Genomic DNA, 18384 nt, shown 5'->3' with positions numbered 1-18384 from the left:
TCACTGTCCTATGGCCTAAATTTTTAAAAAGGATTTGATTTTATGATATTTCTGCCATTACAGATAAAATAAAAACAGATTTACAATGTCACGGTATTTTATTAGGAAAATGTGAAAACAACAACTTTACGATGCTCAGTTTGTAGGCGAGTACATTCCTAAGTGTTATTACAACTCAGCAGAGTACACATTCTCACTCTGAAGATCAGTGTTATTAAAAATACAACTGGGAACACTTTCCAAAAGCTGTGAGTATCCCTGCTACAGGCTTTCATCAATAGGTGTTCTGGTAGTAATCTCCCATTTTTTGTAACTACCAGTTTCTTTGTACTGCAGTGTTTCCCATCCCAGCAGGCTCAGCTCCTCGAGGAAGACTGCAGCCCTGCCAGCCCTACATCAAGGCACTGTGGTATCCCAACAGCTGCAGTTATGGACCTGACAGCTGTGTGGGCCTGTAACTTTTCCTCAGCACACCGCCTGAGAGGCAGCAGACACAATGGCCGCTCCTAGCTTCTGCTCAGCTGAATTCTAAATCAAAACCCTGTGATGGGGCCTGGCTTCAAGCTCTCCACAAAAGGCAGCCCAGCACTGGCACTTCTGCAAGTGAAGCCACCCAGATGTTAAAACATCTCTCAATACTGAAATCTAAGCAAGAGTTTCCAATGCTGGAATAAGCAACCACTTACACTTTATATAACAAATAAAAAAGAACATTGACAGTGCTCACATGATAATTTTGACTTACTAGGTTCTTTGGCTATGTTTTGTAGTTCCTTGGGAAGTTAAACAGCTACATAAAACCAAAACATAATAGCTATCCTAGAAAAAAAAAAAAAAAATCTCCTGCTTGCAGAAGGCTGTTTGATTTGTCTGTGGTTTCTGAAATGTAGTACCAATGATCCAGAGAGCTACCATAACATTTTTACATGCCTTGGCATCCCATCAGTAAGGATATTATCTACAAGCCATTCCTTATCTACAAGCCATTCCTTTGTGTTCTGACCAGATGAACAGAGATGCAATGTGATAGTCAACATGCTACAAACAATTCTACTACATTAGCGGTGCTTTTATTCTAATTAACTGCCTGGACAAAAAAGCTAGCAAGTGTACTATCATTGGCAAGAAATGCCCAGCCTTCATTCAACTGGCTAGTGTTAATGACAGACTGAGACTCTCACACTGAATTCTGAAGCAGCAGTTCATCTACAGCATTTATTAGATCCCTGAAAGCATACAGATTAAAAGAAATCAACAACTGAAACTGAGCGCAAGGCTCTATAATGAACTCAATATGGCTCACACTCATTGGGCCACCTATGTGAGTTGAGTCTTTTCCAAGTGCATTAGTACAAAATACTCCAGGCATTCTTTCAGACTCCAGAAGACTGTAGAAAGTCTTGGATCTTTTGCCAGGTCCCAGAAACCTGTAAATACTCTGACTGTTTTGTTTTCTTATGTGGATTGATTATTACACTTTCTGCATTGCTCTATCTCCATTTTAAAAGCCTCATTAATATTCAGAAGAGGAGGGAAAAAAATAGGACAGAAGCATTTTCTCTTGACAAATTCTGATGGATCCATCTAGTCCATTCCATTCAATTAAATCTCTTAGTCTCCACTGTTTAAGGAATTTAATGTTACATGTTTTTTTTTTCACATGGTCTGTGTCAACTTAGGCATCCCATACACTGCAAAAACCTTAGCTGAAAGGAAAAGGGAAGAAAACAAACCTGCTCATACCTCCTAATCAGATGAAAAACAAAAACAAAAACAAAAAAACACTAACACTACATAGTACTGAACTGAATATTAAAAGGATATGCAAGCAGCTAGGTAGGTTTCTGTTTATGTTGTCCTATATACAGCATTCTTCAACGATTTCATCAAAAGACACAGGTCTGTGGTCTTTTAAGTGAATATGATGCGTTCATATTTTAAGGTTTCAGAATTTATTAAAATACTTTATCCTTTAGAACACAGGTTTTTCAGAAAGGAATGCCTCCTATTTATTTCCATGGAAAGTAGAAAAGGCACAGAGCTCAGCTCAGAAAAGATACAAACTCTCAGCTACTTTTTCAACATAGTCACCACCATAAGCTACGCTTTTTTTTGCCAGTGAAGATCAAGAGCCTGCATGCCACACTCATAAAAATTTTCACCAGCAGAGGTGACCCATTGTTTCAAAGCTGTTATGATGGTGTCATTGCAAGGAAAATATTGTCAACACAGTCCATTCTCCATCTCATGTCACTAGAGGAAGCATGAGGATGTTACATGGTTGAAACATTAATAAAAGCAATGGTTGGAAGAGTAGTAAAATCATGAATTTTTAATAGCTGATGCTGCACTTTTATGTGACCTAACTTAGACTTAAGTCAACAAATCAAAGTAATTTGCATTTTCACCTCCAGTCAGTCAGCAAAGATATATAGCATTGCCAGTTTCAGATCTACTGTGGCGACTGTTCGCATAAATTTAAGAAAAAAATGAAAACAATGAACTTCCTTTTGCTTGATAGAGAAGGTTAATATTGGAGAGATTTTATTAATTTTCTCAAGAGCGAATTGAGAAAATTGAAGAACTTACGTGATGAAAGAGAAATATCATTTGCGAACTGTTGTATAGGGGAAATTTATTTGAAATTCTGGAATGCACTATTATTGTGTGTAATGAAAAGCAAAATAAGAATCTAATCACAGTAACTTAAGATAGATCCTAAATGCCACCAGTGAGATCTGCAAGATTGCTTTGAGAATCAAACCTGAAACATACAAACAAAGTCACTTTCAAGTTTTTTGATCTCTGATTTCTGAAAACTCCACTTTAAAGATTTCTCTCTGAGTATTCAAAATTCCTTGTTTACCAACAAATCATCTGCTTCAGCCAAATAAAATGTAACATTAGTTGTAATTACAGCTTTGAAAGATTCATTTAGACATCTGAGCACAGAGGCTGGCAATGGACTCATTATTTATGCTGCAGGAGATCATTTCTGGTTTGGGGAGGTTCATTGGTAGGTCACTGAATACAGGTGGTATGAATAATTCACATTTTTTATAGGTAGAGGAAGAAATAGTTTATGCTATAGTTAAAATTCATGCTAAACAAAGGGGTCTTTGAAAATTTAATTTGATTTATTACATCTATCAAAAATTTTAAATTGTAATTCCTTTCAACATTCAAAATCATAAATTTGATTAAACTCCTAAAGGCACTTTTAGTCCCTGCTACCTAATTCCAAGCCAGTTATCTTTCATATTTACAATTCAGCTAATCAGATATGAGATGTGACTTCACCTGTAAGCATTTCCTAAAAAAATTTTGTTTTAAATCATTGATACAGAATGAATAGAATAAACAGCACTGGAGAAATGCTAGTTTTTTGCTAATACAATTTAAAAATAATTCATAACATACTTGGTTGTGTTCAGATGAAAGGCCTCAAACCTCTTCTCAAATATGCAAGTGCAACTCCATTGACTTCACTGGGACCTGTGCTTGTATATATGAAGGCAGAGGTGGGTCACAAGGAGCTGTGGCAGATAAAGTATTCCAAACACTGAAGAGAGGTATTCAATTGGATGAGAAAAATAAAATTAAAAATTGCACATATTAAGTAAACCTGTGTTTTCTTGCATAAAACAAACAAACAAACAAACAAAAAAATAGAGACAATGAGACAGAAGTCAAATTATTAATGTTTTTCATTGAACAGAGAAAACACTATTATTTCTTGTCATTCATAATCCCCCTAAAATACTACATTCACCAGGATAATTTCCTTCCCATTAAGCCATATGTCTTCTTACGTTAATAACACTCAGATCATTTGTTTTGAAGTTTCTGAGAGATACATGTTCCAATAGCTTGCTGCTTTTACAGGAGCCCTTTGGGAAATCTGGGGGAAAGGAGAGGGCAGGATAATTCAGAATAACTAATAGGTAGAATCGAATATAGATAATACTTGAGTAACATACTATATATAGTTGGTTGTGAAGTTGGTGATAGTAATTCTCCAATTCTGCTTACCTACAGGTGATGAAAAATGATACGAATCTGTGCAAATCCACAAGAAGAGTTGGTATATCTGCTGCCACTAAGGTTAATTGAAGTTGCAAATGTTAAGAAAGCCTATGGAATCATTAGAGTAAACTGTAGACTTGAAAAGATTCACTGACTATATTATCAAAGCAAATGTAAGCCCTGGTAATCATATGACATGATTGCAAATAGTCCAGGGACATATTTTTTCCTTTTTGGCAATTGTACATATGTAGTGAGTCTTATCCTTTCGGTATCTTTCTAAAAATTTGCATGCTCCTAGTAAAAATAGAATCTTCTCTGGGTCGTTAGTACAGAAATCACCTATATCATAATAATACGTAGCAATTGATATTACTTCCATTTTTGACTTGATTAGTCAAGTACTTTGTCAAAGCATGAATGCTCTTTTTACATCTATTCTTTATTTTGACACATTTTTCAGTGGCTGCTTTTGAGATTGATGTCTGTGAGAAAGTTCTGATGTTTCTAGCATTCCTTCTTGTTTGCAATTTTTACAGTGTAAATCTTCAGTAAGTTTGGCAGTCTAAGAAGTGCTCTACGGAGTAACTTCAAATACTGGAGCTGTTGCTGTCTATGGAGACAACCTGTTTAACTCTGTTCTCTCCTAAGTCTATTACAACTAGTAAGGGTAAAGGAGATTTAAATTCCTGTGGAAAGTGACCTAACATTTTGGTATGAACACTTTTAAACACTGTGATTAACAGTTCTGGTTCAGAATTTGCAACATTTCATTTTCGCTTATAGAGCACTGCATGTGTGTTTAATATAGTTAAACGAAAGACAAGGACTTTGCCCCAGTTGCTGAGATTCTGATTCTGCAGCTGTATCCTTAGGAACAGCTCTTTGTTCCTCTGAAAAGACCTTCTGAGATTGACAGGTTTCTCTGCAGGTAATGTGGTCCAGATAAAAGATCAGAATTAGTACTGAGGGGCAGTAGGATACTATAAACTTGTAAACATGGAAAGCAAGTTTTATGTTTCAACCTAGAAAAACAGTTGTAATTGTAGATGGGACAAACATTTGGCTAATGGTATCCTATCTTCAATTGAAATGATGGAGTGAAGATTCAATTGTGTGCTCCTACACATCACACAATTAACCAAGCAGAAATAGGAAATGGGAATAGGATGTGACAAGAATTAAAAACAAACAAAAAAAAAGAAAAAAAAGAAAAAAAAGAAAAAAATAGCAATAAAATACAGAAGTACATAATAGCAGAATGACAAAGGAGAAAAGGAAGTAATGAGGACTTCAAAAGGAATTTGTAAATTAGAATGGGATAAAATTAAGAAGGAACATCTGAAGTTCACTGTTATGGAAAAAAACTTGAAGAATACAGAAGCTCCCCTGGTTGAAATACCTAAGAATAAACATATAGACAGAAACTTACTGAACATGACAAATATTCTTTTTTCTGAGAGAAAGAAATAGAATATAGGCTCTTAATGTTTTCCGGACTGAGTATCATATTTCAATAGCAAGACTCTCTATTAGCAGATTGTCTCCTAGCCATGATCATGTTTCCCTTTATAGGAGCTTGTAAGGAAGAAATAGATATGAAGTTAATGAGGCTTTAATACACATGAAAGGACAGGCCGAAGTCACAAACAAAAGGAAGGTGCAGTATAGAGAAAGTATAGTTTGTATAGATCATGCAGCATAGTTCATAAATTAGATAACTGAGCAGGTTTTCCTTCTCAAAGCTTTTGAGCTTTGTTCACAATCATAACATGGCAATATTTTAGGTGAAACTGTATTGATTGCATTCTCCACCCAAATGCTGTAATTCAAGAGCTATTTCTTTGCATTTCATTGAGTTGTGGCATGCCACACTTTCTCCTTTGTTAGATTCTGTTTTCAGTATAGAACTTTACACCAAACAAGTAAATAATAATAGCAACTAACAGCAGACAATTTCTCAAATTTCTACCCATTATATTTTGGTTTTGGAATGTGATGCTTGCTTTGGTTGTCTGACAACCACTCCGCTAATGGCAAAATACTGAAGACTGGGATTTGTCTAGTCCTTAATGAAAATTTTTATGAAGAAAGTATAATATCATCCCTAAAGCTGGTTCAATCCACTCTATTTCATTACTATACACTTTAGAAGAACATAAAAAGACCCACTAAAGCAACAATAAATTTCTCAGAAGTTCTTTCCATGGCAAAACAAACAAACAAACAAACAACAACCCTCAAAATCTAAGTTCCTAAGCACTTTTAGTTTTTTAAATTGTCAATAACAATTTTCTAGTCCAAGTCAGGATATACTTAGAAAACTTTATCAGCGGATATCAAGGTAGTGGCTGAAAGAATATTAAGAGGAAGAAGATTTATTAGAAGATGACATATAAATATAGTTACTATCAGATGAATTAGAAACCTCTTTGGATGTCTTACTGCTTCTCTGCAGAGGCAAAGCCGACTGCTAAATCCTGAATCTAGTTTGTTCAATTTTGGTACATCCAAATGGTCTCTGGAAATACAGCTGTCTGAGAACACTTGACCAGTCCTTCAAGGAATATGTGACTTGACACTTCAGCTGAGATTATGTTATAGAAGAATGCTATAGCAAAAATCAAAATGTTGACAAACTAATATGATCCCTCCTACTCCTTCAAGCCTGAGAAGGACCACAGATATGTCCCCTGATGGCAATGACTGCACACCATGAGTAGACACAGAAATGTGGGAGGAAGGAACATTCTAGATTGAGGCAGGAAATTTTTTTATTCATAATCTTTTTGTCTTCCACAACAGATAATAATTAAAAGCACTTGAAATGTGAAATTGTGAAATACAGAATATTAAATGAGATTTTATTTCTAATGATAGTTCTAATTTCTGCATTTTGCAACCTCTCTCAGTCTTTCAGAATATCGTGTGGATTGTCCTAACAGTGCAGTTCAGCATGAAAGATAAGTTGAATGAGCTTATTAGAAATAGTCATTGTTGTAATTGAGATCTGATACTAGTACCTTTAAGGTAAAATGAAACAAGTATAGAAACAGGAGGGAAATGAAGTAGTATATCAGAAAAAGTGAACTAACTCATCATAACTCATAGTATTGCAATGAAAATAACTGTATATACTGTCTTGTTAAAATAGTAGAAAAAAGATCTTAACACCCATATATGCCATTTATGTTCAGTGATGACTAAGAGGAGAGTACTGGTCATGTGTAAACTGAGAACTGGAAAACTAATGAGAAATATGTGCTGATTAAACTGAACCACTAGTGTGTTGTTAAGATTGATGACTAAAACTAAATGAAGAAATACTTAGAAAAGCTTCTTAATAATAAGATCTATTACACTGTAGAAATACATCTCAAGAGAAGTGATGGAAACCCATTGCTTGAGTCATGTGCATTTGTGCCTGGACAAGACAGTGGAGAATGTACTGAGGAATAATCCTGCATTGGCAGGGGCCAAGGAATGGACTGAGTGATTTAACAAAGCTTTTCCAGCACTTTTTATTGTTGTTTTTGGCAGCAGGTTTATCAAAACAAAAAAGTTATTCAGATGTATTACCTTGCAAAATTCCTAGCTTTTTGTTGTTGTTGTTCTGCACTGAAACTGTTAGACAGAGTTACATACTACTAAAGTCAAGGCATTGAATGCCTTTTTGACTTCAGCATCTACTGATAAGATTTGCCGTCAGAAATCCCAAATCCCTGAGACCTGAGAAAAAGTCGAGAGCAAGGAAGACTTAGGGAATATTAGGGAACATTTAAACAACCTGAATGTACATAAATTGCTAAGACTGGTTGGGATTCACCCGTGACTGCTGAAGGCTGATGTCAGTGGGAGGCTATTCAATTATCTATGTAAGTTTGCAGCAATTGAGGAAAGTTCCTGAGGTCTGAAAAAAAAGCAAATGTCACCCTTATCTTCAAGAAGGGCCAGATGAACTACAGGTTGGTAAACTTCAACCTGAGAAAGTAAAACAAAAAAACAGTCCATGAAATTATTTCCAAACATGTGAAAGTCAAGGAGATGACTGGGAACAGTCAGAATGGATTTATGAAGGAGAAAGCAATCATGCCCGGCCAACCTGATAGCTTTCTATGATGAAATTACTTGCTTGATGGGTGTGTGGAGAATGGTGGATGTTGTTCACCCTTATTTTAACACGGCTTTTGACTCTGACAAAAGACAAAATGATGAAGTATAAAAATAGATAGGTGCTCAGTGATGTGGACTGAAAACTGTCTTAACTGTTAGACCTAAGAGGCTGTGATCAGTGGCAAAAAGTCCAGTTGATAGACAGACACGGAGTTGTATCCCAAGCGTAGACACTTGGGCCAATACTTTTCAACGTCTTCATTGAAGACCTGGACAACAGGGCAGAACGCATCCTCAGAGAACATGCAGATCATGCAAAATCTGGAGGAGTGCCTGATAGAACAGAAGGTTGTGTTGCCCTTCAGTGGAACCTTAACAGACTGGAGGAATGAGCTAATGGGAGCATCATGCAGTTCAACAAAAAACAATGTAAAGTCTTGGAGAGGATTAACCCACACACCACTACATACTTGGTACCAACTGGACACAGTCCTAGTCTCCTTGCTCCAGGTGGCCCTGATTGAGCAGGGAAGTAGATCCAGATGACTTCAAATGTTCCTCCAACCATAACAACTCTGTGATTCCATGAACTGGCTGGAAGCAGCTTTGCAGAAAAGGAGTTCTGGTGGGTATCACATTGACTATGAACTACCAATATGTCTTTGGAGCAAAGGTAGCCAGCAGCCTCTTTGCCTGTGTAAGAGAAAGCCTTGACAGCAGGTAGAGTAAGATGATTCTTCCTCTCTGCTTAGCTATGGTGAGACACCATGGAGTGCTGGTTCTAGTGCTGGATTCTTGGTTATAAGAGACATGGAAATGCTGGAGCAAGTCCAGCAAAGGGCCACAAAAGTGATTAAGGAACTGAAGCATTTGCCGTATCAGGAGTGTCTGAAGGACAAAGGACAGTCCAACCAGGAGTACGGAAAGCTCAGGGAATCTTATCCATATATATAAATACTTGATAAGAAGACTAAAGAAGACAGAACTAGACCCTTGTCCTGTCTTTGGTCTCCACTCAGAAGAGGCAATGCACAAAAGCTTTCACTGCTAAATTTCATAATGTTTTGACCTTTTCCTACTAATGTATATAGATGTAAGAACTACCCCAAATTGTATGTCTATTATTTAATTTTAAAACCATAGATACTTTCACCATATATCCTAAAATCACAGGAAATACAGCTAAATTTGTTCTATACTTTTATTTCTTTTCTTTATTGACATAAGCTGCCTGAAAATAAAAATACAGTATGGCAAGCAAGCAGATTTTAAAGACTGCCTTAACCTTTCAGATGAAGAACTATCATGGTGCACAGCAAAGCTGTATAAATAAAGTTTGCAGGAACAGACAGTACTAGGGATTACAGTCCTGAAATTCCTCTTGCAAATTAAGAAATTTTATTTTAAGAAATATATTTATATCTTTGTACTCTTGGAAAACTCATTCACAGACTGGTACATTTTTCAGACTGGTGTGTTTTTGGAAACCCAAGTCAAATGAAACAGATTAAATCAGCACCAAGCACAGCTCTAATGAAGCCAAAAGAACCACTTTCCACCTGCTGAGAGAGAGTATGATCCAGTATTACTACATACAAAATACATGCTGCTAATCTTCTCATGTAAATAGAGGTAGGTGAGTATATGCTTCCATCACAAATACGGTGATATCCATCTTAAGATATAAAGCACTAAAGAAAAATGCACCTATTGGGATTATGAAGAAAGAAAAAGGAAAAACTCAGAGCACGAACATTTCCAAAAGCAACTTCATACTGTGATGGTCAGATATATTTTTCCTCTCAAATTATCACCCAGTTCCCGGCTGATTTAATTTTTCCTAGCAGAGAACTTTTCCTCCATGACTGCTTTCTTTTGGAACTGATTTGGACTTCACTAATTTGAAAAACAAACTATTACTTGACAATTCATAAATATTCTGTCAGAGCTATTTCTAGTTTCTATGCGCCAAACTTCCAATGTTTATCAGATGTTAAAACTTATTTTACTGAAGAGATGATGTCATTATAGACTCTATGGAGCTGTTTTCTGATCAAACACTCCATATGCTCATATATGCATACATTTTTATTTATATATAGGTTACATTTATTTAGTACTCCATAGGCAATTAAAAATGCAATATTCAGCATAGCCTGCTCCTGAGACTGTTAATCAACAGTTACCAGTTTGAATGTGTTGCACTCAATTCAATAAAACAGTATTTAAAAGAAGCCTTTACCTCTGAGGGTCCCTTTTTATATTTTTTATTTTTCATTTTTCCTGCAACGATCATGAAATGTATTGTATTTGAAGCTTGAATAAAAGAAGAAAAAAGCATGAAACATTTTCGTTCATAGCAAGGAGATGCATTGCAGATAGCTTAATGGAAGGCAAGCATTTAGGGATATGAAGAAGTATATTTGCCTGCGACAGAAGCCCAAGCCACAGGAAGTGAGGAACCAAATCAAATTGAAATGTCATGAATATCTTTGTCTTAAGCACACTTTTTCACTGTCTAGCACTGTAAGCACTACACTTAAAAAATGAGATGAGAAATGTTAAAGAGGAATGAATGCATAATGCTTTGAAAGATCAATGAAGTAGCTACTTATCTGCACAGTGGTTTTATTACTTTCAGCAAGGAACATAAATTTCAGCAGCATAGCAGCAGTATCCTACGGCTCGACAACTACAGATGAAAATGCTGAGAAGGTTCAAAGCCACCTGAGGAAGGGTTTCTTAGCAACAGACAGGACCATGAGCTGAAGGAAGAGAATGTGATCAAGTTTTTAATGTTATAAACAAAAATGAGATATTGATGTTTCTAATACATGCACTTTTACTATGTAACCAGCTTAAATGAGATGTTGACTCTTCATTACATTCAAAAATCTTACTGTGCCTATCTCGTGTCTTCTTGCCACGGCATGCAGAAGCATAAGCAAGAATAAACCTCCAGAATAGGTAGTGTCCTACAAACAAATCATTTTGCTGTATTGATTATCCTTCACAAAAGAATCTGTAAGGAAGTGAATTCAAATCGCTGGCAATTATAAAAAGCCCGAATAAAATCTAACTCATAAGGGAGAAATCACTTTGCAGTTCATCCAGAGAGAACCTCCAAATTGTACAGACTGGGCTTGCAATCCCATGTGGCAGATGAAGAGAGAATTCAGTTTCGTTGAGGAATAGATAAAAAATGAACAGTTCAGCAATAATTATTTTAGCATTTGGAAAATTAAGCTTCCCGTTGTTCCATAGTAACAGACGTCATCCTTTCTCACCATAAGCTATCTCCATAATGATCAATAATTCTTTTCCTGCTACTCTGGGGTCACACACACACACACACAGTGATCAGCAAAAAAAAAGTTGCAATGGTGAAAGATCTTCTGTCTTCTGTTATGAATGACTATTTTCACAACAGAATCTGCAGAAAGCAATGAGCCCACCACTGTGCTGTCAGCCAGGTTAGTTCGACCTGTCAGTAAAGGATTTGAATTAACCCTGTACTGAAGTACTTAGGGATGTTTATATTTCCTGTTACACTGATTAATAAGAGGGTAATAAAAAAAAAGCTGAATAATAAAAAAAATAGAAGGAGCACAGTGAATGCTTATTCACTGAGATCACCAGAATGAAAATAATAGATTGAAAAACAGATTAAAAAATTACTTTTTTTTTTTTTTTTTCCTGAGAGGGGAGCAATTTTAACAAAAATTGGTCTGAAAAATATAAAAAAAGATTTTTTAAATGAGTTTTTTTTTGTTGTTTTACACAATTTTTTGTGCAATAGTGTGTTCTGTCTTTGCTTCTGAAGTACCTTCTGTTTTAGAAAGCTGAGGCTAAGCCTTCAAAATTGATTTTTCCGTTGCAATCAGAATTTATGCTCAATGATTACTGGGTTATGTTTTCTTTGTCTCATGCCTCAAAGCTTGTCACACTTGAATTGTGGAATTGCCCTGTTTCCTGGCCAGGGCAGCTGGCATTCCAGACCAATACAATGTGCCATGCAAAGCATTTGTGGCAATGAACCTCTGGAACATCTTGACGTTTCAAAGGTTCCTCTATAAGGAATGAAAAATTGCACACCCTCACAACCCTGCCTTTCTTCAAGGAGCATCTTAGGTTCCTGCCTAAGAGAAGGCAAAATTTCTCAGCTCAGGGAAGAGGCTGGAGTGGCTCAGCAAAGCCATTCATTGCCTACTCTGCTTTCTTCAGGCCTCCTTAGTGCTGCCAGACTCTCCTGAGATGCCCTGGTGTAATGGCTGAAGGCATATCCTGACCCACAGCAGCACCTGCTCTGCACCACTGAGTGGCTTTTAGCTCCGGATACCAATACTTCAGTGTTTGAGAAAGTAAATCAGGAACTTAATAATGGAGCTTACATATGTTCTGTAACAACCCAAATTAAAAAATCTGGCCTGGAAAGCCACCACTGTCTTTGCTTGTTAAAGTCCATTCTAGATTCTGTTTCAGTAACTCAAGCCATCTCTCATTAATCTAAAAATAATCCCAGGCACAGATGTAACTAGGCAATTTCTGCTATTCTTCAACACTAACATTCAGACACATTACTGAGTCTGATACGTCAACAGGGATTAGCTGGAAGCAACTTTGCCTTAAAATTCTCTCTCTTGATACCACAGGGACAATATGAATTTCTTCCTCACAAACCATTTTGTATATATCGGTTCTACAAAAATGTTCTTGTGCCCACATAAAACCTGAAAGCTGTTATCTTACTGCCCATCTCACAGTAGCACAGACTATTTCACACACTTAATAGGTTTAAATCTGCAGAGCCACTAAAACAGAAGGTGCCTGCAAAAACAGACACAGTTTGCAGCAGCTGCAGTGATTCTGTCCTCAGAAGTATTCTAAGTAGCAAGAATGCAAAGATTTTGAGAAATCTATGGTTTCTGCATGACCATTGGTTGAAACATTAGTGAGATAAAGGTTTTCCAGAAAGTGAATCTGCAATTATGAAACAATGGAAATTCCAGATAAAAATGACCTCATTGTTTAGTACACGTTTTCATGTCCCAATAAACATAAAATAATAATTACTGATTTTTATACATACGTTGTCTAAAAAGAAACACACTCAAAGTTCCAATGGGTATTTACAGGAGAAAAAAAGGTTTTGCTAAAAAGACAAAACAGTAAAAAAAAAAACCCTGCAATTTTCACTGGTAAATATATATATATTTGTTAAAATCTGAGGTTTAATTCAAAATCCCAGTTTATGTCAAAAAGATAATTCGTCTCAAAAATGTTACCTTTCTTGAAGTACATACCTACAAAAGTAAAATAAATTCTCATAAAGAGATAGTCAAGAGAAGAAGCACGTAGAAAAGCTTTTCCTGCTTTCTTTCTGGAAAGCATCTTGGGAATCTGCTACTTCTGCTCTTTTCCTAAACAGAACAAGGCCACAATTTCTCCCACAATGAAGCCTCAGATATAGCCCCTTCCTCTTTATTTATCAAGCTGAAGGCATTCAGGCAGGTTTTTTTCCCCTTCGCAGAATACCTCCCACGATTCTCCTGAGCATGATCAGTTCCATACCATGTATAATATCTGATCTGAAAAACCTCAATGCTCCTTAAAATTGCTCTTAAAATATTTCAGATAAATGACAGACTGAGATGTAAATAAGTAAGTAAGTAAGTAAATAAATAAATAAATAGGAGGGTGGCTTATATGTGAAGTAACCATGATCACTGTTTAAAATTATATATATATTTATAGTCAACAAGCCTGACATGCACAGATTCAACTTTAATGCAACTTGATGTAGAAAGTCAGAAGGCATAGATATATCTATAATCCTTATCGCTGAATACTTAATACTGAATACTGAATAAATTAAATTTCAGTTGCAGGTACAAGTCAGGCCTCGTATAATTCTTCTACAGCTTCTTTCTCACAAAACAAACAAACAAGCAAACAAGAAAGACCCCACAAATTCAAATTAGAATGTATTAGAGAAAACTGTCAAAACAGCTTGGCTAAGACTTTGCATGCATGATTTGAGTGAGGCTTAAGAATGTTATATGCTACTGAAAAAAAGGCTTGGGATAAAATCTTGGTTTAGTCTGTAAATATCAAATGCATCGCATTTAACATTAACTGAAGCACATCTGAATATGAAAGCAAGAGAATACAATGAACCCTCAGAATGTGTGGGCTGATATGAAATGAAAGAGAAGGTTTATATCCCAGTTCTGCAGAGTACAATCATGATTTGCTTTAGTTGTATAAATGGCCCCACAGGCTCTTTAAAAATTTCTCAGTATCTACTGCATATAACATATGCAAAGTTTTTATAGTTCAGTGATTGGGATCTTAAATTCACTCGAAATGCTTAAAATGTGCCTTCATTCTCTAAACTTCTCATCTACTCAGCAGCATGGGACAAGGTCAGTTTTAGAATGTTTTCCTTCACAGTTTGATTCTGCTTTTTGCATGAAGTGTATTTCTTGGCTTAAGAAGGTTTTCTGTTTTGGAGGCATTTAAAAGTCCCATATCTCTGAGAAAGAAAGAAAATGGAATAGGAAAATATAAAAGAATGAAATAGGTGAAGCAAAATCTGTGTTGTATAAAAAATACACGGCAGTGATTTTCTGTCTGTAGGATCTTTTGATCGCCGAGGTTGCTGCTTCGGAGCTGCCCCAGGCAGAGCTGAGGCGGCTGATCGCGGGGTGCATAGGGGACTCGCTCGGTTTTCCCTCATCCAGGGATTCCCGAGGCATCGGTGCAGCCCGGCACCTCTCGCGAGAGCGGCTCACGTGGCGGGGGCGTTGCCAGGGTAGCGGCGGGAGATTTAAACGGGCGCAAACCCGGAAGAGACCCTTTTGATCGCCGAGGTTGCTGCTTCGGAGCTGCCCCAGGCAGAGCTGAGGCGGCTGATCGCGGGGTGCATAGGGGACTCGCTCGGTTTTCCCTCATCCAGGGATTCCCGAGGCATCGGTGCAGCCCGGCACCTCTCGCGAGAGCGGCTCACGTGGCGGGGGCGTTGCCAGGGTAGCGGCTCTCCGTTCCCTGCTCCCTCCCCCTCCCTAATAAAGGCGTTGAAGAGACCCAGACGGGAAGGAGGGGTTTTTGTCTCTGTGAAGAGGGTGGTAATTGCGGTTGCACCCATCCACGACCTGTAAAAGAGCGTGGGCAGATCCAGCACTTTCAGTAACAGGGTGGAGCTATTAGTCACACTTGGTAACGCTACTCTGATTGTGCTGGTGCTAGTGGGTCTTCTGGATTGCCATGGCTGCGTCCCGACGGAAAGCTACTGCCAGGAAACACGTGGAGACCCAGACAGAGGTCCCCTGCACACGTAAGAGGAGGGCTATAGCCAAGAAGAGCGTGGCGACCCAGACTGAGATCCCAAAGCAGCATGCTAGCGTTCAGGTTGCTGGCTGCAATGAGTGCCAGAGTCTGGCCCTTGAAGTGCCAGGCGATGGAGGCAATGCCTGTGTAAGGTGCGACCAGATAAATGACCTTCTCAGTCTGGTGGCCTGCCTGAGGGAAGAGGTGGAGAGGCTGAGGGCCATCAAGGACTGTGAGAAGGAAATTGACTGGTGGTGCCAGGCCCTATCGGCCCCGAGGTCCCAGCATGCGACTGTGGCTCCCTATGGGGCATGTGGCCTCCAGTCGCCTTGCAAACAAGTGACGGAGAGGAATCAACAGACAGACTGTGCTCCGGATATAGTGAGCCCCCAGTCTGCTCCTTCCCCTCACAATACTTATGTAGAACTAGGGGGTGTGGGACTGGGACAAAACTCTCTCCCAAAAGGGCAAGGTGATATCCACTGCTCAGTGGCGGAGCCTCTGCCCTTTTGTTGCCGAGCAGAGCAAAGCTGTTTGAGAGAGAAGGATGGGTGGAAACAGATACCTACTCGGCGTTGTGGGCGTCCCCCCCCCAGATCATGCTCGGTTCCCCAGGTGCCTCTGTGGAATAGATTTGAGGCCCTGGAACCCGAGGGAGAGGTGTGTGCAGGTGTGGAAGGAGGCCCACCTGTGAGGGTGCCTCGGGGGAAGCGGTCAACCCCGCGCCTCAAGACTTCCTACACCCGAAAGGATAGAAGGGTGGTTGTCATAGGCGACTCCCTGCTGCAAGGAACTGAAGGCCCTATATGCCGGCCCGACCCTACCCGCAGAGAGGTGTGCTGCCTCCCTGGGGCTCGAGTCAAAGACGTTGCTAGGAGAATTCCCAGACTGATCTGCCCTTCTGACTACTATCCACTATTGATAGTACAGGCTGGCAGTGAAGAAGTTGGTAAGATAAGCCTGAAGGCTATCAAAGATGACTTCAGGCGACTGGGGCGGGTAGTTGAAGGAACAGGTGTGCAGGTGGTTATTACATCTGTACCTTCAGTGGCAGGAAACGATAGTGGGTTGAGCCTAAAAACCCATCTCTTGAACAAATGGCTTAGGAGTTGGTGCAAACGCAGGAGTTTTGGTTTTTTTGATCATGGGGCAATTTACTCGGCACCTGGCATGATGGCTGCAGATGGATGCAGCCTATCTTCACGGGGAAAGAGGGTTCTAGCTGAGGAACTGGCGGGACTTATTGACAGGTGTTTAAACTAGGTATGAAGGGGGAAGGGGACAAAATGACGACCGCTGGGACTGAGGGGGCAGTTCGAGGCTCCAAACAGGACTTGATGGGTGGAGACAGTGGAGTTCAAAGGCTTGGAGAGAGGTGGAGGGATGCTGCTTCTCTTAAGTGCCTGTATACTAATGCGCGTAGCATGGGGAATAAACAGGAAGAGCTGGAGTTCTGCGTGCGATCGCAAGGTCATGATCTCATTGCGATCACGGAGACGTGGTGGGACAGCTCGCATGACTGGAATGTTGTCATGGAGGGCTATGTGCTTTTTAGGAAAGATCGGCTGGCTAGGCGGGGTGGTGGAGTTGCTCTTTATGTGAGAGAGCAGCTAGAATGTATTGAAATTCACTTGGGGGAGAGTGATGTAGCAGTGGAGAGCTTATGGGTGAGAATCAAGGGGCAGGCTGGTAAGGGTGACACTGTTGTGGGGGTGTACTACAGGCCCCCTGATCAGCATGAGGAGGCTGATGAGGCCTTCCAAAAGCAACTGGATGTAGCGTCACGTTCCCAGGCACTGGTGCTTATGGGGGACTTCAATTATCCAGATACTTGCTGGATGACCAACATAGCCAGGCACGCACGGTCCAGACGGTTCTTGCAGTGTGTTGAAGACAACTTTCTGATGCAGGTGGTGGAGGAACCGACGCGGGGAGGGGTGTTACTGGACCTTATTTTCACCAACAGGGATGGACTTGTTAAGGAAGTAAAGGTAGGGGGCAGTTTGGGTTGTAGTGATCATGAGATGGTGGAGTTCAAGATCCTGAGCGGAAGAAGCAAAGCAATAAGTAGGATTGCTACCCTGGACTTTAGGAGAGCCAACTTCGATCTCTTCCGGGACCTACTTGGAGCTATCCCATGGGCTCGGGTGTTAGAAGGTAAGGGGGCCTCTGAGAGCTGGTCAGCATTTAAACAGCTCTTCTTCCAAACTCAGGATCGGTGCGTCCCTGTGAACAAGAAATCGGGAAAAGGTGGCAGGAGACCTTTGTGGATGAGCAAGGAGCTCATGCGCAAGCTCAAAGGAAAGAAGAAGGTCCATGAAATGTGGAAAAAGGGTCTGATCACTTGGGAAGAATATAGGAATGTAGTCAGGGCCTGCAGGGATGCAACGAGGAAGGCTAAAGCCCATCTGGAATTGAATCTAGCTAAAGTGATAAAGGATAATAAAAAAGGCTTCTTCAAGTATGTTAATAGCAAAAGGAAAACTAGGGAGAATGTGGGCCCCTTACTAAGTGAGGGGGGGGTCCTCGTAACGGGGGATGCTGAGAAGGCAGAGATACTGAATGCCTTCTTTACTTCTGTCTTCAGTGAAAAGGCTCCCCTGCAGGAATCCCACACCCTGGAGGTTAGTGAGAGGGTCTGGGGAATGGGAGACTTCCCTTTAGTCAGGAAAGAGGATGTGCGTGAGCGCCTAGGCAGTACTAAGGTCCACAAGTCCATGGGACCTGATGGGGTGCATCCACGTGTGCTGAGAGAGCTGGCGGAGGTCATTGCCGAACCGCTCTCCATCATTTTTGAGAGGTCTTGGATAACAGGGGAGGTCCCTGAAGACTGGGGGATAGCCAATGTCACTCCGGTCTTCAAAAAGGGCAAGAAGGAAGATCCGGGTAATTATAGGCCTGTCAGCCTCACCTCCG

General features: G+C 39.6%; 1 long non-coding RNA gene across 1 annotated transcript in view; it reads right to left on the bottom strand.

The window, feature by feature from the left end:
* Positions 1–1187: 1187 nt before the first annotated feature.
* Positions 1188–18384, bottom strand: part of LOC104913987 (uncharacterized) — a 517821-nt gene continuing 500624 nt past the window's right edge. Inside the window, exon 18 of the long non-coding RNA XR_014887668.1 lies at positions 1188–3562. This is a non-coding gene — a long non-coding RNA (uncharacterized LOC104913987). The remainder of the gene's footprint in view (positions 3563–18384) is intronic.

The sequence above is a fragment of the Meleagris gallopavo genome, chromosome 1 (assembly GCF_905368555.1).
Source record: "Meleagris gallopavo chromosome 1, MGAL_WU_HG_1.1, whole genome shotgun sequence".
Classification (NCBI taxonomy): Eukaryota; Metazoa; Chordata; class Aves; order Galliformes; family Phasianidae; genus Meleagris; species Meleagris gallopavo.
Note: the sequence above shows the minus strand (reverse complement) of the source record. Positions and strands in the feature narration are given on the sequence as shown.